The sequence below is a fragment of the Oryctolagus cuniculus genome, chromosome 11 (assembly GCF_964237555.1).
Source record: "Oryctolagus cuniculus chromosome 11, mOryCun1.1, whole genome shotgun sequence".
Lineage (NCBI taxonomy): Eukaryota > Metazoa > Chordata > Mammalia > Lagomorpha > Leporidae > Oryctolagus > Oryctolagus cuniculus.
Window position 1 is genome coordinate 57,574,407 of NC_091442.1, and position 25,365 is coordinate 57,599,771.

Sequence of the window (25,365 nt, forward strand, 5' to 3'; positions counted from 1 at the left end):
CAGAGTGACCAACACTAAGCCACAGCATGGTGAAATCGCCTGGCTTAAAGTTAAAAAAAACAAGCAAACCCAAACCCAGCGCCTCAGGGCCTGTGTGCAGTCGCAGTCTGCCACTTAAAGAGGATTGGATTCTTACCGGACTTTTCGACAGCCGTGCTATTCGTGCAAGAAGAAAAGTCGAATAGCACACGTAAGATTTCGAGGAAAGCCAAGCCTTTCATATCCAGCAAAGCTGAATTTGGAAGGTAAAGGACCTACACTGTGGACCTGTGTGTCTTTCCTCAAGAATCTGCTTGAGAGGGAGATTCAGACAGAATGACCAGAGAGCCGCTACTCTAAGGCATGGTAGTGAACACTGAAAATATACTTACAGGGCCCGGCACTGTGGCGTAGTGGGCTAAGCCTCCACCTGTGGTGCCAGCAGCCCATGTGGGCACCGGTTTGAATCCCGGCCTCTCCACTTCTGATCCAGCTCCCTGCTATGGCCTGGGAAAGCAGTAGAAAATGGCTCATGTGCTTGGTTAGGCCCCTGCACCCACATGGGAGACCTGGAAGAAGCTCTTGGCTCCTGGCAACGCCTTCCCGCCTTTCTTCCACAAACAGTGTGAAGTCATTGTGTTTCCCCTACTCACCGGATATGTTTTGATACTGGGGAGTCAGAGGGGGGACAAAAAAAAGGTGTTATTTTCCGGATCCCAAGACTCGTAGTCTAGAGGTGGAGGTGGATGGGGCAGGCTGCTTCAGAGATGGGTGGTGAGTGGATGGAGCCTGAATAGTGTGCAGACTTGAACCCCAGCTCTATTGCCCACCCGCTGCACAAACTCTGGAACGCGATTGAGTATTTCCGCAGCCACGGAGACAGTGTAAACCATAACGGCGCCACTTCCATGTGCACGCGCCGAGGTCACAGGCAAGGGAGATGTATCACCCGGCACATGGTAGGTGTTTAACAAATGCTGCGTGGTGTACGCCCAGGTAGGGGCCTCCAGGCGCATTCCTCTCAGGGAGCTCAGGGAGCGTGCCTGAGGCGAGTTATATTTGGCTGAAGTTTTTTTGGTGTGTGTGTGTGTGTGTGTGTGTGTAGTCCACTCGTGTCACCAGCATCTCATCCCTTCATCTAAGATGCCCGTCTCATGGGTGTTGTGACACCTTGGGAGAATACACGTACTCTCCGCGGAGGGTAGCCACTCAGGATCCGGAAGCTCTTTCATGTCTCTATCCCCGCCTCCTTCTTCTTTCCGGGAGAGACTTCCGGATTTCCTGGTGGCGACTGTAGATCCAGAGTGGGTGGAGCTCTCTTGGGGACAGAACCTTTCGTCCTCTGTGGCTTCAGGTAGGGATAGATTGGGAACAATGGTCTAGGAACCATGAGGCCTCTGACCACTGGAGAAGAAAACTCTGCAACTTCTGTGTCTTTGCACACATCTATGATTAGTTTGACTTCTCTTTGTTCATTCAGTAAAGTCTGTGAAAGAATGGGTTTTGGCTACCACAGAGAAGGGGACAGTTGGCATATTGTCTCCCTTAAATAGCAGGGCAGGTGACGGGGGCCCGAGGGAGTAGGGCAAATAACTGGGTCCCCTTAGTCCCAGGGAGCCTGCGGAGAGCAGCAAGTGCGGCCCGAGCAATTGCCTGGATCTGGAGTGACATCCTGAACTTGAAGCTCTGGCCAAGTGGGCTGTCTTAGGAGACCCCTGGTCCCAGGGACCCGATGACTTGAAAGAAATGCCTCTGTGCCTGCCCACTCCCTGTAGCTGCACCTCCTCCTCAGGACCCCTCCCACTCCTGCCTCCAAGGTCCCTGGTTGGCTATGGTGCTGTTGTGGTTTCACTGCCCGTGGAGGTATTTCTGTTTCAATGAATGTTCTTCTAGCTCCTGCCAGGCTGTTCGAAGATTAATTCACAGTCTTAATGTTTGGTCTGTTCTCTTCCCTTTGACCTCACGGCTTGTCATTCTGTTTTTATGGGCTTTTGAAAAGTAAAAATAGCTGTCCCTATTTCCTATCATCCAAACAGGAGACACGCTCTTTGTCTCCTCTGAAAGGGCCTTGTAAATCCCAGGGACTCCCTTTCTGTCTGGGGTCAGTGTTCTGTGGAGCACTTGACCTTCCCCAGGGGACCTCCTTGTCTTTGATGTGAGGGGAAACCTCAGTTCTGCAGCTTAGCCAGGAAGGAAAAACTAGATGCTAGTGCTCTGTTGGTGAGGTGAGAAAGGAAGAAGTGGGGGTACCTGTCACCAGGTTGGTGGTGGCGGTGGCGGATTTGTCAGCACTCGTCTGCTCCCGGATACGGTATGGTGGGAAGTTGCTTTCCTAAGATGAGAGAGATAGGAAAGAGCCTGTCGATAAACACTGCAAATGCTTTCTTGTCTATACATCAAGGTGCATTTCAATGTCAGTGGGTATTTCTGTACGTATGCATATATGTATTATGGTAATTTTAGAAAAAACAAAGTGGGGAAAAAAAAGAACGAGAATGAGAATGCCACGTGGACTGTCACCTTCCAGAGACAGCTACTGTTGGGCGTCTTAGTGTTTGCAGGATGTGTGTGTGGTGGGAGGAGGTAGGGGCGCTCGGGGAAGGCTCGCGTGCTGATGTGCCGGTCTGCACTGTCTGTGTGCTCCTCTACTTCTGGGTCTCTTTCCAGGACTCCAAGCACTGTTTCTCCCACCCCACAGTCCATCCTGGAGCAGACACAGAGGTTCCAATCTCAGCCCAAGTTCAAGATGCAAAGACGTTGCAGGTGTGCTTGCAGAGCCCCAGTTTTCCCAGACAAGGACCGGATAAGAGGGGGCTGGAGGAGGGACAGAGCTCGCAGTGGAGTTGGAGAGAAGGAGGGGCCAGAGACGGGACCTCATGGGGAGGGCCTCCTGCTCAGGATGGGGGATGCTGAAGGTCAGTGCTGAGCCAGTTCTGGAGTGTGCACCTGGCCACTGCCCCGGTCTGCTGACATCGGTCCCGCCACAGCCCTGGACTCTCCAAGCCTCCCTGTACTACACTCGGAGGAGGAGTCTGAGCCTGACAAGAAGCCCTGACCTCTGGGCTGAGTGTGACTGCCCTTTCCCCCGAGAAGTCCCCGTGGGCAGTGGTGGCGTCACGGACACTGTCACTGTGTGAACGGCTTATTGAGTGGGCTAGACTCCGTCCGAGGAAAGGGAGAAACTTATTTTTTTTTCCCTACCACCTTCATTGGAAACTTGGCCTTTGAAACCGCTCTTCCCACTCCCGGATGAAGTTGTGGACAGGTTTTATAGCTGCTTTCCCAGCACTGTCAGGCAGTCGAAAGCCTGGCTGCTAAAACATCACAGGTCTCTGCTTTCTCCCACCTCGACTGCTTCCTTTCCCCGGGACCTTATCTGGACTGGATGCTTGTGGCGGGGCAGGAAAGGCAGGGGCCATTCTGCTCTCCCCTTCACCACTCTGTCTCTACCCATGAGGCCGCGTCTGACTCTTCTGGGCTCGGCGTAGGCTCGGGGAGAGAGAGGGAGGAAAGGTTTTAGCGCCCTGGCACAGGTGTAATCTGGACCCAGTGCACCCTAGATTGGCGGATCTGTCCTGAGGCTGCTTTGTGGGTGTTTCAGGGCCTCGCCCCACTCCTGAGGACCTCTCACCGGCTCCCCTTTGGCTTGGCCAACTGTGTACTGACCCTCTGGGTGTCACTGACCCCTTCTCTTTGGTGTCACTTTGCAAGGTGTCCTACTAAGTAGCCTCCATCTCCCGGTGATCTGATGCGGCTTCCTTCCAAGGGGACTCCCTCTATCTCTGGCTGATGGGGAACCTGCAGCTTTGGCCTTGCTAATTTCTCCGTAGTGAGCTGTGGACAAGGAAGCCCCTGTTCCATCGTGCAGAGCAGTGTGATGGGCAAAGTTTCTGTCTGGGGGAATTTTCAGGAGAAAGACTGCTGTCAGCCCCCAAGCCCTCCCAATCTGGAGGACACAGCTCCCCAATGCTTCTCTTGACGCCCTCCCCCATTTAACTTCATGTGATGTAGGGGAGGACCTGCATCCTCTCACAGAGACAGGTCCTCTCCCAAGGGCCCCCCAGTGGGCTTTCCACTCATAGGTTCTGGAGGTGGGTGTTGGGGGAGGTCAGAATACTTCGACTTGGACCTGTCCAAGTGTGGCCTCTGTAGGTGGTTGAGGTGGATTTGTTCTGAGAGGAGGAGCCTGGTGGGAGCAAGAGGCACGGAGTCACCACACAGACCCTGGGAGTCGGGTGAAAGCAGGCCAGAGGCAAGCAGCCTGCAGACTCATTTATTTCAGTTGGTACAGCAGCTTATATAACCAAGGCAGCCAATCTGGTCAAGGGGCAGTCTATGCCCTAACCAATCACAGCCTCTTGCCAGGCAGGCTCCTTTGCCATGTGGTTTCCGAAGACATCTAATCACAGCCTGTTGCCAGGCAGTTTCTGTTGCAAGCTGCCATCTTGGCATGGCCTTCTCATTCCACCACAGTGTAGCACTTTGCTTTGGAAGTATAAGCACTCGATACTTTGTATTTGTTTCTTTTTTTCTTTTCTTTTCTTCTTGGGGACTTTTTGACAAAACATGGACAAAAATGTCTCGTCCAAACATCAGTTACATACATAGAACACAGATATGTTCAAGTTTTGGCAGACTACACATATTTTTTTCTTTTTTAAAAAAGATTTATTTATTTGAAAGTCAGAGTTACACAGAAAGAAGAGGAAAAGCAGAGAGACAGAGAGAGAGGTCTTCCATCTGCAGGTTCTCTCCCCAATTGGCTGCAGTGGCCAGAGCTGCACTGATCCAAAGCCAGGAGCTTCTTCTGAGTCTCCCACATGGGTGCAGGGGCCCAAGGGCTTGGGCCATCTTTTATTGCTTTCCCAGGCCATAGTAGAGAGCTGGATTAGAAGTGGAGCAGATGGGACTTGAACTGGTGCCCATATGGGATGCCGGCACTGCAGGTGGCAACTTTACCCACAATGCCACAGCGCCGGTTCCTACACATACTTTTTTTAATAGATGCTATACTCACTGTATTTTTAAAAATATTTATTTATTTATTAGAAAGTCAGATTTACACACAGAGAGAAAGAGAGGCAGAGAGAGAGAGAGAGAGAGAGAGAGAGAGGTCTTCCATCTGCTGATTCACTCCCCATATGGCTGCAATGGCTGGAGCTGAACCAATCTGAAGCCTGGAGCCAGGAGCTTCTTCCAGGTCTCCCACACAGGTGCAGGGGCTCAAGGACTTGGGCTCTCCTCTACTGCTTTCCTGGGCCATAGCAGAGAGCTAGATCGGAAGTGGAGCAGCCAGGTCTTGAACCGGTGCCCATGTGGAATGCCGGCACTGCAGGTGGAGGCTTTACCTGCTATGCCACAGTGCCAGCCCCAGTATACTCTCTGTATTTTACTGCTGATAAATATACACCTATATACTTGCCTTAATGAAATTATTTTTTCATTTTAGTTAATTAAAAATTCAAAGGCAGTGTATGATTTTGTAAAAATTCAGAAAATATGGAAAGTTAAAAATTCCCTTCAATTCTAATATTGAAATTCTTCTCTTCTACAATCAACCACTTTTTCATTTAGATTGATTTTTTTATTTGAAAGGTGGAGATACAGAGGCAGACAGAGAGAGGGAGAGAGGTCTTCCATCTGCTGGTTTACTCCCAAACAGCTGCAATGGCTGGAGCTGAGCTGATCTGAAGCCAGGAGCCTGGTGCTTCCTCTAGGTCTCCCACATGGGTGCAGGGGTCCAGGGACCTGGGCCATCCTCTGCTGTCTTCTTAGGCCATAAGTAGGGAGATGGATTGGAAATGGAGCAGCCAGGACTTGAACTGGTTCCCATGTGGGATGCCGGCACTGCAGGGGGCTGCCTTACCCACTGTGCCACGGCACTGGCCCCTAGGAGTAACAACTTTAATTTCCTATGCATCCTTCCCAGTCTTTACCACCCACTTACAAACATATGTATAGACTTAAAAATCAATAATTGAATTATATTTGTATCTAAAGCTCGATGTCTTAATGATTTGACTTCTTGTATTTTCTTGTTTAAAGATTTTATTTAATTATTTGAGAGGTAGGGTTACAGACAGAGGGAGAGACAGAGAGAAAGATCTTCCATTCACCGGTTCACTCCCCAAATGGCTGTAACAGCCGGAGCTGGGCCAATCCAAAGCCAGGAGCCAGGAGCTTCTTCTGGATCTCCCCTGTGGGTGCAGGGGCCCAAGGACTTGGGCCATCTTCTACTGCTTTCCCAGGCCACAGCAGAGAGCTGGATCGGAAGAGGAGCAGCTGGGTCTCGAACTGGTGCCTATGTGGGATGCCTGCACTACAGGCAGTGGCTTTACCTGCTATGCCACAGTGCCGGCCCCATGGATATTAATTTTGAGACTGATAGAAACATAGATATAAATGGGTTTGTTGGAAACATAAAGATGCTTACTCACAGAATGAGCACAGCATGTGGACTGTGGCATCCATGTTCCCAGCCAACTCAGATTCTATTCCTGCTTTTTTCCTAGTAACAGAATTCTGATTTTATTGGGTGACTACTGTCTGGTAGGTAGACCACAGTTCCAGCTGCTCCTGAAGCTGGTAGTGGGCGCGTGAGGAATTGTGAGTGGGACTCCTGTGGAAAATGCCCACAAAGGCTTCCTGAAAAGAGCTGACTCAGCTGACCCATGTCTTTTGTGCCCTGCTCCCTTCTTTCTTCCTGCTGCTGGGAGATTGGGCATGATGGCTGGAGCCCTAGCAGCTGCCTTATGGCCTTGAGAATAGAAAGTATCTCCTAAGGAGCTTGGAGTAGAAAGAGAAATGGTGGCTGGGCTCTGGAGGACAGCAGAACCTCTACCAGGCATTCTGGACTGCCTTCCTCTGGTCTTCTGTGAGGGAGGGAATCGTATGCCTTCATCCTCTGTTTCACTCCCCAAGTGACCGCAATGGCGAGGCTGGGCCAGGTTGAAACCAGGAGCCTGGAACTCTATCTGGGTCTTCCACATGGGCATCAGGAGCCCAAGCACTTGTGCCACCTTGTGCTGCTTTACCAGGTGCATTGCCAGGGATCAGGATGGGAAGAGGAGCGACCAGGACTCAAACTGATGCCTGTATGGGATGCTGGCATTGCAGGCGGTCGCTTAACCGGCTGCGCCACAAAGCCAGAACTTGTGTCTTGTAAGTTGCTTATTTTGTAGTTTCTATCCCAAGCAGCTGAACTGAATCCTAGCTCTTTGTAGACCTTCCAAAATGGCAGAGTTAAAAAGAGGGGCCATAACAAAAAGTTGGTCAGTTTGGTGAGGGCTAGGGGGAAAATAAAAGCATGGGGCTTCACAAAAGGAGAAATTGCAAAAGCCATGGACATTCTAACAGAGTTAGAAATTAAAAATCACAGACACATAATAATATTTAAAATGCATAAACCACTGTGGGGAAAAGAACGGTCTTCTTAATAGTTCTCGGGTAGAAAAGGACCCAGATGCTTGGACTGTTTGGGAAGTGCACGGTGGGTGACCGCTACACTTCTTTACTTGGGTTGCAGCCAGCATTGTTCTTAGAGGAACCCCTGGTGATGAGCGCTTTGTGAGAAAAGAATATGGAGCCATACTTAATATATTCAAATTTAGAAGCTGGAAAGGCTGAAGAAAAGAATAGGTGGGAATTAGTTGCTATAAAAACAGGAATTGTTGAAGCAGATTTATTTATTTATTTATTTTTAAAGGTTTGTTTTATTTATCTGAAAGACAGAGTCACACAGAGAGGTTGAGCCAGAGAGAGAGAGAGAGGTGGAGCCAGAGAGAGAGAGAGGTCTTCCATCTGCCAGTTCACTCCCTAGTTGGCCGCAACGGCTGAGGCAATCCGAAGCCAGGAGCCAGGAGCCTCTTCTGTCTCTCCCACGTGGGTGCAGGGGCCCAAGGACTTGAGCCATTCTCCGCTGCTTCTCCAGGCACATTAGCAGGGAGCTAGATCGGAAAGTGGAACAGTGAGACTCGAACCATGCCCATATGGGATGCCCGTGCTGCAGGCTGGAGCTTTAACCCACTATGCCACAGTGCTGGCCCCTGAAACAGATTTAAAAAAGAAGCAGGGGCCTGTGCTGTGGTGTAGTGGGTAAAGCTGCCGTCTGCAGTGCTGACATCACATGTGGACCCCAGTTCGAGTCCCAGCTGCTCCTCTTCTGATCCAGCTCTCTGCTGTGGCCTGGGAAAGCAGTGGAAGATGGCCCAAGTCCTTGGGCCCCTACACCCACGTGGGAGACCTGGAAAAAGCTCGTAGCTTCTGGCTTCGGATCGGCGCAGCTCTGGCCATTGCGGCCATCTGGGAAGTGAACCGGCAGATGGAAGCCCTCTCTCTTTCTCTCTCTCTCTGCCTCTCTGCCCCTCCTTCTCTCTCTGTGTAACTCTCCCTTTCAAATAAATAAATCTTAAAAAAAAGGATATAAAACTATCAAGATTATACATTATAGACTTCTGGCCTATAGCTTCAAGTACACTTTTACCTCTTCCCAGTTGGATTTAAAATGGCTCCCTATGTGGTGATATTTCCTATTTACCAGAGACAGGATTTTGGACCTTCTGGTTCTGTAAGCCACCTATGCTGCCAAATCCTGCCGCAGCCACAGCAGATGCCAGCATCAGCTTCACAGAGAAATAAATTACCTGTATTGGCAGGATGTGCCTGCCAGTACATCCACAGTTGTCCGTGGAGCGGCGCCCTCCTTCCCCGATGTGTTTCTGTTACTCTGCAAGACTCGTGTGAGACTCCACGCTCTCTCTGAGCTCTGACTTCCATCTGCTTCTGCCTTTTCGGAAGTCTTGCTTTGTGGATGATTGACACTCTCTCCTGCACTTTAATTTACCTCGGAACTTTAAAAACAGCAATTAAACATAGGTATGAAGGCCCTCAGGGTCTGGCTTCTTTCTGTCTCTGTTTCCACTGCCTATCTCCTGCTCCGTGTTTTTCATTTCTTCTTCTTCTTCTTTTTTTTTTTTTAAAGGTTTATTTTATTCATTTGACATTTGAAAGGCAGAGAGGGGCTGGGAAAGACAGAGATCTTCCATCTGCTGGTGCACTCCCCAGATGGTCACAACGGCCAGAGCTGAAGCCAGGAGCCAGGAGCTTCTTCTGGGTCTCCCATGTAGATGCAGGGGACCCAGCATCTTCTGCTGCTTTCCCAGGTGCCTTAGCAGGGAGCTGGATCGGAAGTGGAGCAGCCGGAACTCAAACGGGCGCCCCTGTGGGATGCTGGCCTTGCAGGTGGCAGCTTTACCTGCACTGGCCCCTGATTTTCCTTTTAGCTCCTTGAGTGCACCTTGTTTTCACCTACCCCTGGGATTTTGCACATGCTGACTCTTGTTTCTGGAATATTGCCTGCCTCTTGTCCTGCATCCTCTATCTTTGAGTAATGCTTTTGTATCTTTCGTTTTATCCCACATTCTCTGGGAAATCTCTTACGCTAACAGTTTTGGGGACAGCTGTAGTTCTGATAGGCTTCACCTGCAGGCTATCGTAGAGCCGGTCAGTCTAGAATAGACTAAGAGATTTATTTCGAACCTCCTTGTTTTCCTTCAACAAGACGAAAACTGTTCTCCTCAGTGTTGAATTCCTGGCATCTAGAACGGCCTGGCATTCAAGAAGCATGGTTGTTGTTGCCAGTGGAGTGATTTAACTCATTGACTGACTCATTTTTTAAAAAAATATTTATTTACTTGAAAGGCACCACTCTGCGGAAGCACAGCTTTTCTCTGACCTGAGGGCTGTTCTGAATTAAGTTTTGCTATTTTGAATTCCAAGTTTTTTTCTGAGCCAGAGTGAAAAGTGAACTTATAGCTGTTAATTCATTGAGTCCATTAACAACGGAATTTTGTAAACAGTTAAACATGCTCATTTTATATCGGTGTTATCAAATATTTTATTTTTAAAATAGATTTGTTTTAATTACTTGAAAGGCAGAGTAACAGAGAGAGAGGGAGAGACAGAGAGAGGCAGTGACGGAGAGAGAAAGAGATCTTCCATCTATCTGCTGGTTCACTCGCCAAATGGCCACATTATCCATGGCTGGGCTAAGCTGAAGCCAGAAGCAAGGAACTCCATCCGGGTCTCCCATGTGGGTGGCAGGAACCCAAGTATTTGAGCCATCTTCCATTGCCTTCCCAGGTGCATTAGCAGGGAGCTGGAATGGAAGCGGGGCAGCCAGGACTCGAACCAGTGCTCCTTATAGGATGCCTGTGTCGTAGGCAGGAGCTTAACCTGCTGTACCACAACACCGGTCCCCACTGATTGAATCTTTGGGAAGCTTAATTTGACTGTAGGGAAAATACACTTTGTGTGGTGTAAGAGTGCTAAATATTGCCATTTTGGGGGCTCAAATTTAAATCCTGGCATTTTCCACTTAGGAGAGATGAAACCTACAACTGTGTCTCCAAAGAAAAGGAGCCACCCCGAGGTGTCTGTTGTACACGGCACATATATCCTCTGCGCCATTGTAGTAGACATGGCCCGGTGAGGGTCTCAGCACCGACCACTGAACTGAGCACTTCCTGTCCTCAAAGGTGGAGTGTCTTCCCCGCAGGCAACACCTTTCCGTGAGTGTGACTCCGAGGCACGAGTAATATTTCCACTCTATCGGTGCAGTGCTGCCTGGGCACCTGACTCTCTTTCGAGGTGAGTCTGTTCTGAGCAAGTCCCCCTTATATGAGTAGGTGGTTTTTTTTTTTTTTTTTTTTTTTTTTTTTTTTTTTTTTTTTTTTTTTTTAATCTGGGGGATGTGATGATCACAGTGGGGTTTTGTACTTTCTGTGATGGAAGCAGCCGGTAAAAAACATTTAATGTGGGTATTAAGGACGAAACCTGGAGTTGCCACATTTTAACCAAGTATTCCTATTATTGTTAATGCACACAAATGAACTGAGTTTGGTAGAGCATTGCTTTGCATTTCCGCCATAGTCTCTTGTAGCACTGAGAACTGCTTTAACACACGGCTGCATCTGGAAGGCTGCTACTGGTGACAACGTTTCTTTCTGCAGCCCGTCTTCCATCCCTGCAACCTCTCCCTCGCCCCGTCCTGCTCTCAAGGATGGACGGCACGGGCATGCACGGCTGGGGTCAGCCATCGCCTTTAGGTCGTGGATGGTTGTGGAAGAAGTAATTGACACGTGTTCCCCTGCCAGCCACGTGGTGTGACATCCAGTTGTTCAGTGGCCTATGAAGTGACCTGTGAAATGCACAATATATCAAGGCCAGATGGTCAGAGCTGAACCTGGGAGGTGGAGCAAGATAGGTGTGGGAAAAGAAAGAAACATGCCTTATTCTGCAACAGTCATACAGAAAATAACCTGCTTGCCTTGCTATGGAGGCTTTGTTATTTACTGTATGGTACAAACTGATTTGTTTGACTTATTTACTTATTTGTTTATGGTATTGATTTTTTAATTTTTGAACACTTTGGAATGCTTTTGGCAGCCGTGGGCCAAAATAAGAAGAAATTAAATGGTGCTGTGCGTGTTTTAGAGAAACTTGCTGACGAGTCTGGAACTTGTACACCATGTTTGTCGCCGCTGACCGTCCGGCACGGGGAGGGCAGTGCTGTCGCTGCTCGGGAAAGCCCGCAGGCATGGGTCCGCAGGAGAGGCAGAAGCATCTACTCCGAGCTGCTGGGTATTTAAGGGGCTGCTGCAGGACAACGATTTCGCTCCTGCAGCTGCGGAAGGCACCACTCTGTGGAAGCACGGTCAGAGAGAAAAGCCGGCTGTTCTGAATTACGTTTTGCAATTTTGAATTCCAAGTTTTCCTGAGCCAGAGTGAAAAGTGAACTTAATAGTTGTTAATTCATTGACCCCATTAACAAAAGAATTTTGTAAACAGTTAAACATGCTCATTTTATATTGGTGCGATCAAATGTTTTATTTTAAAAATAATTTTATTTATTTGAAAGGCAGAGTGACAGAGAGAGAGACCTTCCATCCACTGGTTTGCTTCCTGAATGGCCGAAGCTTCATCTGGGCCATCTTCCATTGCCTCCCAGGCATCTTAGTAAGGAGCTGGGTGGGAAACAGAGTGACTGGGACTTGAACTGGTGCAACAACACGGGATGCCGGCAGTGCAGGTGGCAGCTGAACCCGCTGTGCCACATTGCTGTTCCCCAGACGTTTCAGGTAGAAGAAAATCCGCTAATTCCAATCAGGACTCCATTCCTCCCTGGTCCACTCCTCCGCCCAACCCATTTCTGGAATCAAAGGAAAGCTTTTGGAAGTTCACTTGACATTATTGTTATTACTATGGTAAGTTTAGTTAAAAAGCTTAATATTGAATAAAATCTTTGGTAGGCCATAAAGTTACATTAATAAAAGTAAAAAACTTTTATTTTTATGATTATTTATTTGGAAGTCAGAGTTACAGAGAGGAAGGGCGAGAGAGAGAGAGAGAGAGAGAGAGAGAGGTCTTCCATCGCTGATTCACTCCCCAGGTGGCTGCAACCTGCCAGGATTGAGCCAGCTGAAGCCAGGACCAGGAGCTTCATCCAGGTCTCCCTCGTGGGTGCAGGGCCTCAGCGTCTTCCGCTGTTTTCTCAGGCCATTAGCAGGGAGCTGGATCAGAAGTGAAACAGCCGGAATGCAAACCAGTGTCCATTTGGGATGGTGGCTTTACCCGCTACGCCATAACAGTGGCCCCATTGCAAATCTTTAATCAAAAATATTCATTAAGTGCTGACTTTATCCTCAGAAGCTTAGTAAATTGCACTGATTGCAACAAAGCATGCAAACAGAAGAACCTTGAGATTTATGAGCATGAAAGCAAGTGAAAAGCTGAGTACATTAAATGATGAGCACTCAGACAGTCCACCGGGTTTAGTTTTGAGGTTTAGACTACCTCATCCTTCTGGGAAGACTGTTTTGATAGTGCTTCCATGTTAAATGAAAAAATTGATGGTTTCTTCTGTAATTGGGTGACATGGAGAAGGCCTTTGATTTTTCCCCTTCTAAAGCTGGTGAAATGTTGAAAGAACCATAACAAAAGATCGTTTATCAGCTGAAGTGCTTGGGCCCCTGCACCTACAGGGAAGATCCAGAGGAAGCTCTCGGCTCCTGGCTTTGGCCTGGCCCAGCCCTGGCCATTGTGGCCATTCAGGGAGTAAACCAACAGATGGAAGATTCTCTCTCTCTCTCTCTCTCTCTCTCTCTCCAACTCTGCCTTTCAAATAAATAGGAAAAAAATATTTTTTAAAAATTAAAAAAAAAGATTGCTTATCCATTCATCTTCTAAAAATATTTGCCAAGGAAGCTGGCGCTGTGATGCAGTGGGTTAACGCCCTGGCCTGAAGCGCTGGCATCCCATATGGGCACTGGTTTGAGACCTGGCTGCTCCACTTTCAATCCAGCTCTCTGCTGTGGCCTGGGAAAGCAGTAGAAGACGGCCCAAGTCCTTGGGCCCCTGCACCCATATGGGAAAACCCGGAGGAAGCTCCTGGCTCCTGGCTTTGGATATGCGTAGCTCCGGCTGTGTGGCCAATTAGGGAGTGAACCAGAGGATGGAAGGCCTCTCTCTCTCTCTCTCTCTAGCTGCCTCTCCTCTCTCTGCGTAACTCTGAATAGCTCTTTTGAATAAATAAATAAATCTCTTTTTTTTTTTTTTTTGACAGGCAGAGTTAGACAGTGAGAGAGAGAGAGAGACAGAGAGAAAGGTCTTCCTTCCATTGGTTCACCCTCCAAATGGTTGCTACAGCCGGCGCGCTGCGCCGATCCAAAGCCAGGAGCCAGGTGCTTCTCCTGATCTCCCATGCAGGTGTAGGGCCCAAGCACTTGGGCCATCCTCCACTGCACTCCAGGGCCACTGCAGAGAGCTGGACTGGAAGAGGAGCAACCAGAACAGAATCCGGCGCCCCAACCGGGACTAGAACCCAGAGTGCCAGCGCCGCAGGGGGAGGATTAGCCTAGTGAGCCGTGGCACCGGCCCAATAAATAAATCTTTAAAAAAATTGCCAAGTTATGGTGTTACAGACAGGATAGCAATATAGTACCCATGAAAATATTGGAATAGAATAGTTTTTGGCAGAATTTTCTGAGTTTACTGGGTAACAGAGCATTTTTTTGTTTTAAAGGTTTATTTATTTGAAAGTGTTACAGTGAGAGGTAGACAGTGTGGGAGAGAGGTCTTTCATCTGCTGGTTCACTCACCAGATGGCCACAACAGCCGGATCTGTGCCAATCTGAAGCCAGGAGCTTTTTCTGGGTCTCCCATGCGGGTAAAGGGGCTGAACGGCTTGGCCGTCCTCCACTGCTTTACCAGGCACATTAGCAGGGAGCTCATTGGATGCAGAGCAGCTGGGACTCCAACCTGCGCCCACAGGGGATGCTGGCGCTGCAGGCTGGGGCTTTAACCCACTACGCCACAGCACCAGCCCATCATAGAGCATTTTATCACCTGAAATATGTGGTCTGCAGGAAAGAGTTAATTGAAGGTGCTAGCAGTTGCAATGTATTCATCATACAACACAATTTTGTCAAGAGTTACTGCCAATTTCGATAAAAATAATGTGATGATACTGAAAAAAATCCTTCGGAATCACACCAGCACTATGGTATTAAAGACAGATAACAGCTAGGAAGCAGATTAGAGTCTCTGAGCACAGCTGGTCCTCTGCTTCCTCAAACTCCACACCTGCGAATTCAATCCATTGCAGAAAATATTTGAATAAAAATTGCATCTGTACTGATCATGTGCAAACTATTTTTTCTTCTCATTATTCCCTAAAGAATACAGTAAAACAACTATTTCTGTAGCATTTACATTGAATTCGGTTTTGTAATAAACCTGGAGATGATGTAGGGAGTATGGGAGGGGGCACCATTTTATTTATTTACTCTTGCCATAATATTTTATTTATTTATTGCTGAGGGAGCATATTTTAAACTCACATTATAGGGGCCAGCGCTGTGGCATAGCAGGTAATGCCGCCACCTGTGGTGCTGGCATCCTATATGGGCGCCGGTTCAAGTCCCGCTGCTCCATTTCCGATACAGCTCTCTGCTATCGCCCGGGAAAGCAGTAGAAGATGGCCCTTGCACCCACATGGGAGACTCAGGAAGAAGCTTCTGGCTCCTGGCTTCAGATCAGCTCAGCTCTGGCTGTTGGGGTCATTTGAGGAGTGAACCAGTGGATGGAAGAGCTCTCTCTCTCTGCCTCTCTATAACTCTGCCTTTCAAATAAATAAATAAATCTTTTAAAAAAACCCTCACATTATAGTCAAAGGCTTAATGACTCTACTAAATAAAGATTCAACAAATAAAAAGTGGAAACACCAATAGGAAAATAGGCAAGAGCTACCAACAATTACGAAATGAAAAGATATTCAACTTTGCCCATATAAAGTAAATTTTAAAATAGTCATAAAATCATCAGAATTGTATTAGTGTCTCATTCCTGTCAATCTGTTTATTGACAAAGATTTAAAACAGAGTTTGCCAAGACTCTGTATTTGTAGCAAAATTTATATGAGGGGCGGGAGCGATCTCAGGCATGTTGACCATCTGCGGGTTGCTTTTTCTCCTCAGGGACTCCAGTTTCCTTCCCCTGTCAAATCTTCATCCCTGTTAGGATCAATATGTGAGCTGTGCTGTCCCCCACTCCCCGGAGGACAATTTTAATTCTTTACTGAAGCCAGAACGAGCGCCCCCAAGAGAGCCGGTGCAAGGAGACGCCATGACTACACTCACCTGCAGCGATCACGGGGCAGGGCCTCCTCAGGGGCTGCAGGTGCGCAGCTGAGACAGTGAGGAACTGAGGACGGTACCTGCAGTGCAGCGCCCCACCCCGCAGGCTTCCTCAGCTTCTGCTCTGAGCCAGCGTGGGAGGAGGAACATTGGATCCAAAGTCCTGATTTCCTTTGCCGGCCACACAAATAATAAACTGTCTCCTCATGTCGAACCTGGTGTCTCCTCTCAGAGTCTAGAAAAGTGGGCTTATTGTGCTGGTCCTACAGGATCACTCCTCAAAAATAAATCAAGTGCTTTCAGTATCTGAATCTCCTGAAAGAAGATTTATATATATATCTTTTAAAAATATATTTTAAATATTTTGAAAAATATACATAGGTATATATTTTAAAATATATTTAATATTTTGAAATATATTAAAATATCTTAAAACTGCATAATATATATTTTTATAAGAATATAAAATTTAAAATATATATGTATTCTAAAAGCTGGCAGAGAATCACTGTGCTGGTGACTCACTCAACACCATGTTCCAAAAAAACCCAGAAGTTCAGCAAAGGTTGAAATTATTCATTGAAATTTTGTGAAACAGAACCGTGGTGCTATGATTCCGAGTTCCTCATGTGGTTTGGTGTCGTGGAGGCATAGATTCTGCCCATGGAAGTTCCCCAAATCCTGCTTTGACTATTTCCTCGCCACTGAGACCAGACCTGACAACCCAGCGCCGCTTTGTCCCTGGGAGTCTCTCTGATGTTTTCTGCTTTTTCTTAGCAGTGAGACGCAGACAAGGAAGGCCCAGGGCTCAGGGCCAGCTCCCAGTGTTGTATCTTTAGAGACCTGCATAGACTCTCTCTGACAAAGCAGTCATCTCAAGGTATTACCAATTCTGATGCATCCCTCCTGGGAGCTGGTCATTCTCCAGAAATTGACAGGCCATTTGATTAAAGCTTGCTCGCCCTGGGAGATCAGGTGGATTATTTCTGGTTAATTCCTCACAGTTCTAGAGGGAGAAACACAGAGAATTACAGAATAGGGGTCACTTGGGTTTTAGTAACTTAAAACATATTTCAGGTACAAGTGTTGAAGTTTCTAGAAGCTAATAGGTACATCAGGACTCAAAACCATGCTTTAGAAAAAATAACATCAGTAGAATAATTACTCTGAGCACATACGGTACACACGCACAGCAAGTCAGGGTGCAGGGGCTGGAGAGTTTGCATCCAGTACTCCCACCCCACTGATCACTTCCACGGCTTTCTCTCCATAGTTGCAGGTACATTGGGAATTGTAGGGTCCCTCTGCCAAAAAAGCCCGGGCACCATAGCCATCATTCTGTGAGGTTTCCAGCCTTTGTCAAAGACTGGGAAGTTCCTATCATGGCATCATCTTTCCAGGCTGGTAAGAAGCAGTGGGTTCAGGGGCCGGTACCATGGCTCACTTGGTTAATCCTCCGCTTGCAGCGCCGGCATTCCATATGAGCGCCGGGTTCTAGTCCCGGTTGCTCCTCTTCCAGTCCAGCTCTCTGCTGTGGCCCGGGAGTGCAGTGGAGGATGGTCCAGGTCCTTGGGCCCTGCACCCGCATCGGAGACCAGGAAGCAGCTTGCTCCTGGCTCCTGGCTTCGGATCGGTGCAGTGCTGGCCGTAGCAGCCATTTGGGGAGTGAACCAACAGAAGAAAGACCTCTCTCTCTCTCTCTCTCTCTCTCTCTCGCTGTCTATAACTCTGTCAAAAAAAAAAAAAAAAGCAGTGGATTCAGGAAAGTGTTGTTAAAGTCAATAATAGGGGGGCCTGTGATGGGGCGTACTGGGTAAGTCTCTGCCTGCAGTGCCCGCATCCCATAAGGGTGCTGGTTCTCATCTCCAAGTGTTCCACTTCCATCCAGCTCTTTGCTAATGTGTCTGGGAAAGCAGTAGAAGACAGTCCAGGTGCTTGGGCCTCTGCACCTGTGTGGGAGACCTGGAAGAAGCTCCTGGCTCCTGGCTTCAGATCTGCCTAGCTTTGGCCATTGCAGCCATTTGGGGAGTGGGAAGATCTCTCTCTCTCTCCCTTCCTCTCTCTCTCTCTCCTTTGTAAATAAATAAGATTTTTTTAAATGAAAAACTATCTTCTGCTTGAGGCATCATAGTGAAATTAACCTGTCCATATTCTCCTGGTTTGAACCCTCTGACTTGAACTATTTTTTTTAATTGACAAAAGAAGCAGTTCTTATGTTATTCTTTGCTTGGATAAAAAAAATTTGTTTATTTCAAGAGTAGAGATATCTATTTTTTAAAGATTTATATATTTTACTTGAAAGTCAGTTACACAGAGAGAGAAGGAGAGGCAGAGAGGTGTCTTCCATCAGCTGGTTCATTCCCCAGTTGGCTGCAATGGCTGGAGGTGGACTGATTGAAGCCAGGAGCCAGGAGCTTCTTCCGAGTCTCCCACGTGGGTGCAGGGGCCCAAGGACTTGGGCCATCTTCTACTGTGTTCCTAGGCCACAGCAGAGAGCTGGATCGGAAGTGGAGCAGCCGGGACTCAAATTGGTACCCATATGGGATGCTGGGACTGCAGGCTGTGGCTTTACCCGCTATGCCACAGCGCCAGCCCCGAGATATCTGCTGTTTACTGGTTCACTCCCCAAATGCCTGCAATAGCCAGGGCTGGGCCAGGCCAAAGGCAGGAGCCCAAAACTCAGTCCAGGTCTCTCACTTCAGTGGCAGTGACCCAAGTCCTTGAGCCATCCCCTGTCGCCTCCTGGAGTGCCCACCAGCAGGAAGCTAGAATTGGGAGCAGAGCCAGGACTGGAACCCCAGTCCTCTGATATGAAATGCAGGAGTCCCACGGGGCCTCTCAACCACTGTGTCAAATACCTGCTCCGTGAGCTCCTTTTCTGACGGGCAGAGGACCTGTCTCAGCCATGTTTTCGATACAGAGTTAACACCTCTGAACTACCTTCTGAGTAGCTGGGGGCCCATCAGGAGCCACTGCAGCATCCGAGGGCAGTGTCCCTCCCTGTACGTGTGCTTCATGGAGCTGGGTGAGCTCATCTCCCATCCGGTCTTCAGGGATCGGGATGATTCCAGGTGCTCACCGCCCCGAGGGTAAGAGGATGTCCCATTCTCCTGCTCTGTCCAAATCCATTTCAGGGTAGGTCAGCTGGAAGGCACTGAGGTGGAGAGCGGGGACCAGTATGAAGATCTGCACTTCAGGGGCTGGTGGTGTGGCATAGCATGTAAAGCCGCCGCCTGCAGTGCTGGCATCCCATGTAGGTGCTGGTTCAAGTCCCGGCTGCTCCATTTCCAATCCAGCTCTCTGCTATGGCCTGGGAAAGCAGTAGAAGATGGCCCAAGTCCTCAGGTCCCTGCACCCTCATGGGAAATCCAGAAAAAGCTCCTGGCTCCTGGCTTCGGATCGGCGCAGCTCCAGCTGTTGCGGCCATCTGGGGAGTGAACCAGCAGTTGGAAGACCTCTCTTTCTTTTTGCCTCTCCTTCTCTCTCTTTGTAACTCTTTCAAGTAAATAAATAAATCCTTTTTTTTTTTTTTAAAGATCTGCACTTCCAGCTCCCCTTTTCTTACTACCATTCTAGCTACCTGATTACTTTGCTGCTTCCTTGGCGATGTGACTGTCGGTCCGCTGATGTCCAGGACAATGTGTTGTTCCTACCTCGTTGGGCAGCGTGGCTGCCTCTAAAAGGGCAGGTGCGTCTTCTGCGTTTTACTCTCTCTTTTCCTATGGTAAGAAGTAAATTTCCTGTTGCTCTGTGGGAATGGGTTCTTCCTTCTTGCTTAGCAAGAAGGAAGAACGTGAAAGTGATGATTTCTGCCCTCTTGGTGGAAGTTCCAGGTGGCAAGGATTTTGCCCCTGGGATCTGTTACCTCCGAATACTCGGCCTTCCTTTGCCCTTGACCCATGACCTTGTTCCCATTTGAAAACATCTCTAAGTCTGTGTCTTCTTTTTCTTCTTCTTCTATTTATTTTTTATTTTATTTTTATTTTTTTGACAGGCAGAGTTAGACAGTGAGAGAGAGAGAGAGAGAGAGAGAGACAGAGAGACAGTTATAGACAGTGAGAGAGAGACAGAAAGGTCTTCCTTCTGTTGGTTTACTCCCCAAATGGCCACTACAGCCGGCGCTGCGCCGATCAGAAGCCAGGAGGCAGGTGCTTCCTCCTGGTCTCCCATGCGGGTACAGGGACCCAAGCACTTGGGCCATCCTCTGCTGCCTTTCCAGGCCACAGCAGAGAGCTGGACTGGAAGAGGAGCAACTGGGACAGAACCGGCACCCCAACTGGGACTAGAACCCAGGGTGCCGGTGCCACAGGTGGAGGATTAGCCAAGTGAGCCACGGTGCCGGCCTTCTTCTTTTTTAAAAAGATTTATTTTATTTATTTGAAAGCATTACACAGAGAGGTAGAGACAGAGAGAGAGAGAGAGAGAGAGAGAGATCTTCCATCTGCTGGTTCACTCTCCAAATGACCACAACAGCAGGAGCTGGGTTGCGCCAATCCAAAGCCAGGAGCTAGGAGCTTCATCCGGGTCTCCCACATGGGTGCAGGGGCCCAAGAACGTGGGCCATCGTCTGATGCATAGAGCTGGATCGGAAGTGGAGCAGCTGGGACATGAACCAGCACCTGTATGGGATGACTGCAATGCAGGTTGTGGCTTTGTCCACAGTACTGGTGCAATCTAGTTGTTTTAAAAAATATGCTACTGGTTGATTTGTACCTTCTCCCACCCTGCCCCCCAGCCACAACCCCAGTGCAAGGACCCGTAAACTCAACTCCTGCGTCTTGTGCACAAAATTTTCAGTTTTCTCAAATTGTGAAATCGTTGATTTTCTTGGATGGTTTGGAATTCTCTTTCATATTCTGTAGCCTTTGACAGCTTAATCTCAGCCTTTTGCAGTCAGTCCTAAATTGGGATCCAGTTGTGGCAAGAGCCAGGCACACTGAGGAGTCACTGGGGTTGGCTCCAGGTCACAGGTGCAGCTCCCTTTTGATCAGGGAGTAAGTCTGTCCTCTTGCTAACATAAATATCAACTCCTTAACTGCGGGCTGGGAAATTTGAACCTTTCACTGAGAGACCTTGTAATCTCGCTGTGCCAAGAAATTTAAAGTGACTTATTTAGGTCTGAAGTCTCTTTAGTTTTGCTGGCCATCAGAACATCATCCACCTATTGAAGCAGGGTCCCTTCTGTTATTTTGATTCTCTGAAGTCTTTGGCTAAAGCTTCTGCCAAGTTAGGTGGAACATTTGAAAAACCTAGTGGTAGCACAGTCCAGGATTTTTCCATCATTTGTTCCTGAGACTCCGGGCTCAGAGGTATGCATAGAAAGTCTTCCTTTAAATCTAGCAGGGAATCAGCGGAAGCCCCTGGAAGGAGGTGGATGATGTCTCAGGATCTGATTATGACTCCCAGATCCTGCACACACCAGCTCTCACTGGCTCCTGGTTTTGCACAGGAAACATGGGAGTATTGTCAGGAGAGTGACAGGGCCCAGTGAGCCCATTTTTCAGGCAGATGTCTATTAATGCTTGATTCTTGCCAAAGCCTGCCTTGTTGGAGAGCACTGTTTGATTTTAGGAGCCCAGCTTTTCCCCGTAGGTTCTGTCACGACTGGCTCCACTGTTGGAGTCTGTTCTGTGTTCCAGCTACCCGGATTTACCTGCGGGAGAATATCCCAGGGTGTTTCTCTGGTCAGTTGCGGTCCTGATTCTCATAGGGCAGCTAGACAGACACAGCCCACACTGATGGAACGTTAGTGTTTGCCTTGCTGGCAGAGCTGGTTACCTGGGCATTTAGGTTAGCCAATAAATCACATCCCAGCAGCGCTCTTGGGCATGCAGGCATGTGTAAGGAGCAATGTTTTGAGTAAGTTTTTCCAATTTTACATCCCAGAGGTTGAATAAAAGGCTTTTGTATAGTTCTTCCTGAAACCCTGGCCACAAGCATGCTTTTAGAAAGAGAGTGGAGCTGCTGGAGACTTTAGAATGAAGTGAGTGGCGCCGGTATCAGTTAGAAAGTCTGCTGGCTTCTTTCCCACAGGTGCAGTCAGGCAGGATCCTTGTGAGAAACGTTAAGACTGCCGTACAAACTGGGGGGAGCCCCTGGGCCCCACCAGTCCCGGTCACTCTCAGTCAGTGGTGGCACCTGGGAGCCCTGCTCCTGGCTGCCCTTTTTATTTTCTTGTTGGCATTGATGATGTAAGCACATTGATGATGGCACAGAGGAGGTCCCCTTTTGCTAAGTGGTTAGCTTACCCCAGTGGTCTTCTTGGTTGGTCCAGAGGTGTTTGGATTTTTCCTGGGGACAAATGCCACATGTCTCATCACTTCTGCCTTTCTTGAGCCTGGTCTCTGTTGTTAAAAACCTTGAAAAGCAACCTCAGCCAACAGGGACGTGGGATACCCAAGTCCCTCTTCTAACTTTCGGAATTTCTTTCCAGCATCTGGGGCACTGTGACCCGTGGCATGGCACTGGTTTTCTGGGGCCTGTGTGTTGAGATCAGTATCCTCTCTGTAAGCATCAAAAATTCTTTCTATGAATTCTGAAGGATTTTCTTTCCCTGTTGGACCTCCTATACTTTAAATGTCCAGGTTTGGAGGCCCCCTCTGTTACCCCACAATCAGACATTCTTGGTGACGTCAAACCTCGCTCTATCACCATTGTTGTCCGGATTCCAATGAGAATCACATTTGGGTCAGCCGTGCCTGCTGGGGTCCACATGTCACCAAGGTGGGCTAGATGTGAGCGTTCTGCTTCCTTAGGAGTTACTAGGATGCTCCTGGGACCAGCGTGGTGGTGTAGGGGGTAAAGCCACCACCTGTGATGCCAGCATCCCATATGGGAGCCATCTCATGTCCCAGCTGCTCCACTTCTTTTTTTTTTTTTTTTTGACAGGCAGAGTGGACAGTGAGAGAGAGAGACAGAGAGAAAGGTCTTCCTTTGCCATTGGTTTACTCTCCAGTGGCCGCTGCGGCCGGCGCACTGCACTGACCCGATGGCAGGAGCCAGGTACTTCTCCTGGTCTCCCATGGGGTGCAGGGCCCAAGCACTTGGGCCATCCTCCACTGCACTCCCTGGCCATAGCAGAGAGCTGGCTTGGAAGAGGGGCAACCGGGACAGAATCCGGTGCCCCAACCGGGACTAGAACCCGGTGTGCCGGCGCTGCAAGGTGGAGGATTAGCCTAGTGAGCCGCGGCGCCGGCCCTGCTCCACTTCTGATCCAGCTCCCTACTAATGGCCTGGGAAAAGTGGAGGAAAATGGCCCTGACTTCAGCCTGGCCATTGTAGTCATCTGGGAACTGACTCAGAGGATGGAAGATCTTTCTCTGTGTGACTCTTACTTTCAAAATAAATCAATAAATTAAAAAAAAAAAAAAAAAAAAACTCCTGAAGGTTTGTACACCTGCCCAGTTAGGGTGATGAGTAGAGAAAATGGAAGTGAATAAATGTTTCATCTTCCGTGGGTCCTGTTTGTGGGCATATCATGTTTCCGATGATATAAATTCAAGGTGGAAAAAGGAAAGTGATCATTTGTGAAGTGTGGGTTGCACATCTTTGTCGATTCCTGCGGGGACTTATCTTCAGGACATTTCCCTGCTGAGGGCTAGGAGTGCCCGCTGCGCGTGGGAGGGGAAGGCCATTCCTGGTGGGGCATCAGGTTTCCCTGGGGAGGCGAGGCTTGCATCCTCTTACCTGGGGCTCTGTCGCCATGGGGTGGGGCAGGTGCTCCTGTGAGAAGCAGAGGGGACGCTGACGTATCTTCCTGTGGGCTTGACGGGGTTTTCCCATCTGCTGACTCAGTGCACCATCGTCGTGTGTTTGGGGATAAATCCTTATTCTGATGTAAACACGTAAAGACCTGGATGTCAGAAATCTCATCCCATTTTCTTTCATGCTTACAGAACAAACCTAATTGCAAAGTCGAGTTATTAGCCAAAGGTCCAGTTTCCGGCTGGTGTTCCTCACACTCCAATGGCATGGAGGCTGGGGTCGTGTTACAGAGGAACACGATCCTCTTTGTGACCTCATAGGCCCATAGACAAACACACTGCAGCTGTATAGAAGGCAGCCTAGGGGCGGGTGCTGTGGTGTCTTGGGTAAAGCCACTGCCTGAAGCGCCGGCATCCCATATGGGCGCAGGTTTGAGTCCCAGCTGCTTCTCTCCAATCCAGCTCTCTGCTATGGCCTAGGAAAGCAGCAGAAGATGGCCCAAGTTCTTAGACCCCTGCACCTGCATGGGAGACCCAGATGAAGCTCCTGGCTCTTGGCTTTGGATCAGCGCAGCTCCAGCTGTTGTGGCCAATTGAGGAGCAAACCAGCAGATGGAAGACCTCTCTCTCTCTCTCCCTGCCTCTCCTTCTCTCTCTGTGTAACTGACTTTCAAGTAAATAAATACATCTTAAAAAAAAAAAAAAAGAAGGCAGCCTACAGGATTGCAAGGAGGAATTAAGGTAGCGTTTGGGTCAGGTGTGTGCTGCTCACTCAGTGTTGCTTGGGTTCCCCTTGCACACTTAAGGAGGCAGGAGGGCCCAGTGTGCAGGGGGACCAGTCCTTTATTTCTGCCCTCCCCGATGAGCTGGAGGTCCTTCCCTCTGACCTGGGGACAGGGCATCCCCTGGTGGATTTTCTCTAGGCAAGCGCTTCATGCCGTGGCTGAGACACTCTGGCTTTTCTGCAGGGCTCCTGGTCACCCAGGAGCACCCTGAAGGGGTCAGAGGGAGCAGTGTCTCCTTGAGCTTCTGAGTCGGAGAACCCGCACAAAGGCTTTCCAATAGGGCCCCGGGGGGCCAGGGTGCCTCCTGCGGTGCCCCCATCCCATGTCAGAGTGCCTCCACTTCTGATCCAGCTTCCTGCTAATGCACACTTTGCTAGGCAGCAGGTGGTGGTTCAAGTACTTGAGTCTCTGCCACCTAAATTGACTTATGGGCTCCTGGCTCTGGCCTGCCCACCCTAGAGTCTTGTGGGCATTTGGGAAGTGAGCCAATGGATGGAAGATCTCTCTTTCTCTGTCTCTCTTTATGCCAATCACATAAACTGGAAAAAAAAAACTCCCATCTGTTCCTATTGCTAAGATCACCAAATAATTGACCCTTGCTTAATTTAGTAAAGGAACGTGGAAATGGAAACTAATTAGTACACGAATGCCCGCATGAGACACACAGAACCACATGTATTCCAGGGTTACTGTTTTTTTTTTTTTTTTTTTTTTTTTTTTGGACAGGCAGAGTTAGACAGTGAGAGAGAAAGAGACAGAGAGAAAGGTCTTCCTTCCATTGGTTCACCCCCCACAATGGCCGCTACGGCCAGCGCACTGCACCGATCCAAAGCCAGGAGCCAGGTGCTTCTCCTGGTCTTCCATGGGGTGCAGGGTCCAAGCACTTGGGCCATCCTCCACTGCACTCCCTGGCCACAGCAGAGAGCTGGCCTGGAAGAGGGGCAACCGGGACAGAATCTGGCGCCCCAACCGGGACTAGAACCCGGGTGCCGGCGCCGCAGGGTGGAGGATTAGCCTAATGAGCCATGGCACTAGCCTCCAGGGTTACTTATTTAACCAGTCTGGCCGGATGTGGTTCTCTTTCCGTTGAGAAATAACGCAGTTCCCCTGGCTAACGACATCTTTATTATCCAGTTTCCCAACACAGGTGGAGACAAGGTCCCTCCCCAACCCGAACTGGCCCCTCTTTTCCTCGAGAATCAGACC

The 25,365-nt window shown here is 48.9% G+C and overlaps 2 long non-coding RNA genes across 10 annotated transcripts in view; one reads left to right on the forward strand and one right to left on the reverse strand.

The window, feature by feature from the left end:
* Positions 1 to 25,365, forward strand: part of LOC103348286 (uncharacterized) — a 110,296-nt gene that overhangs the window by 61,579 nt on the left and 23,352 nt on the right. The window lies entirely within an intron of this gene.
* Positions 10,697 to 23,738, reverse strand: LOC103348285 (uncharacterized). Of its 6 annotated transcripts, none has more exons than XR_007919480.2 (4): positions 23,358 to 23,738; positions 16,559 to 16,677; positions 15,675 to 15,986; positions 10,697 to 12,187 (listed from the first exon to the last, which is right to left on the reverse strand). It is a non-coding gene; the product is annotated as an uncharacterized lncRNA (long non-coding RNA). The 6 variants fall into 6 exon arrangements; XR_007919481.2 differs by lacking the exon at positions 23,358 to 23,738 and adding an exon at positions 20,441 to 23,300; XR_007919479.2 differs by lacking the exon at positions 23,358 to 23,738 and adding an exon at positions 17,116 to 23,299.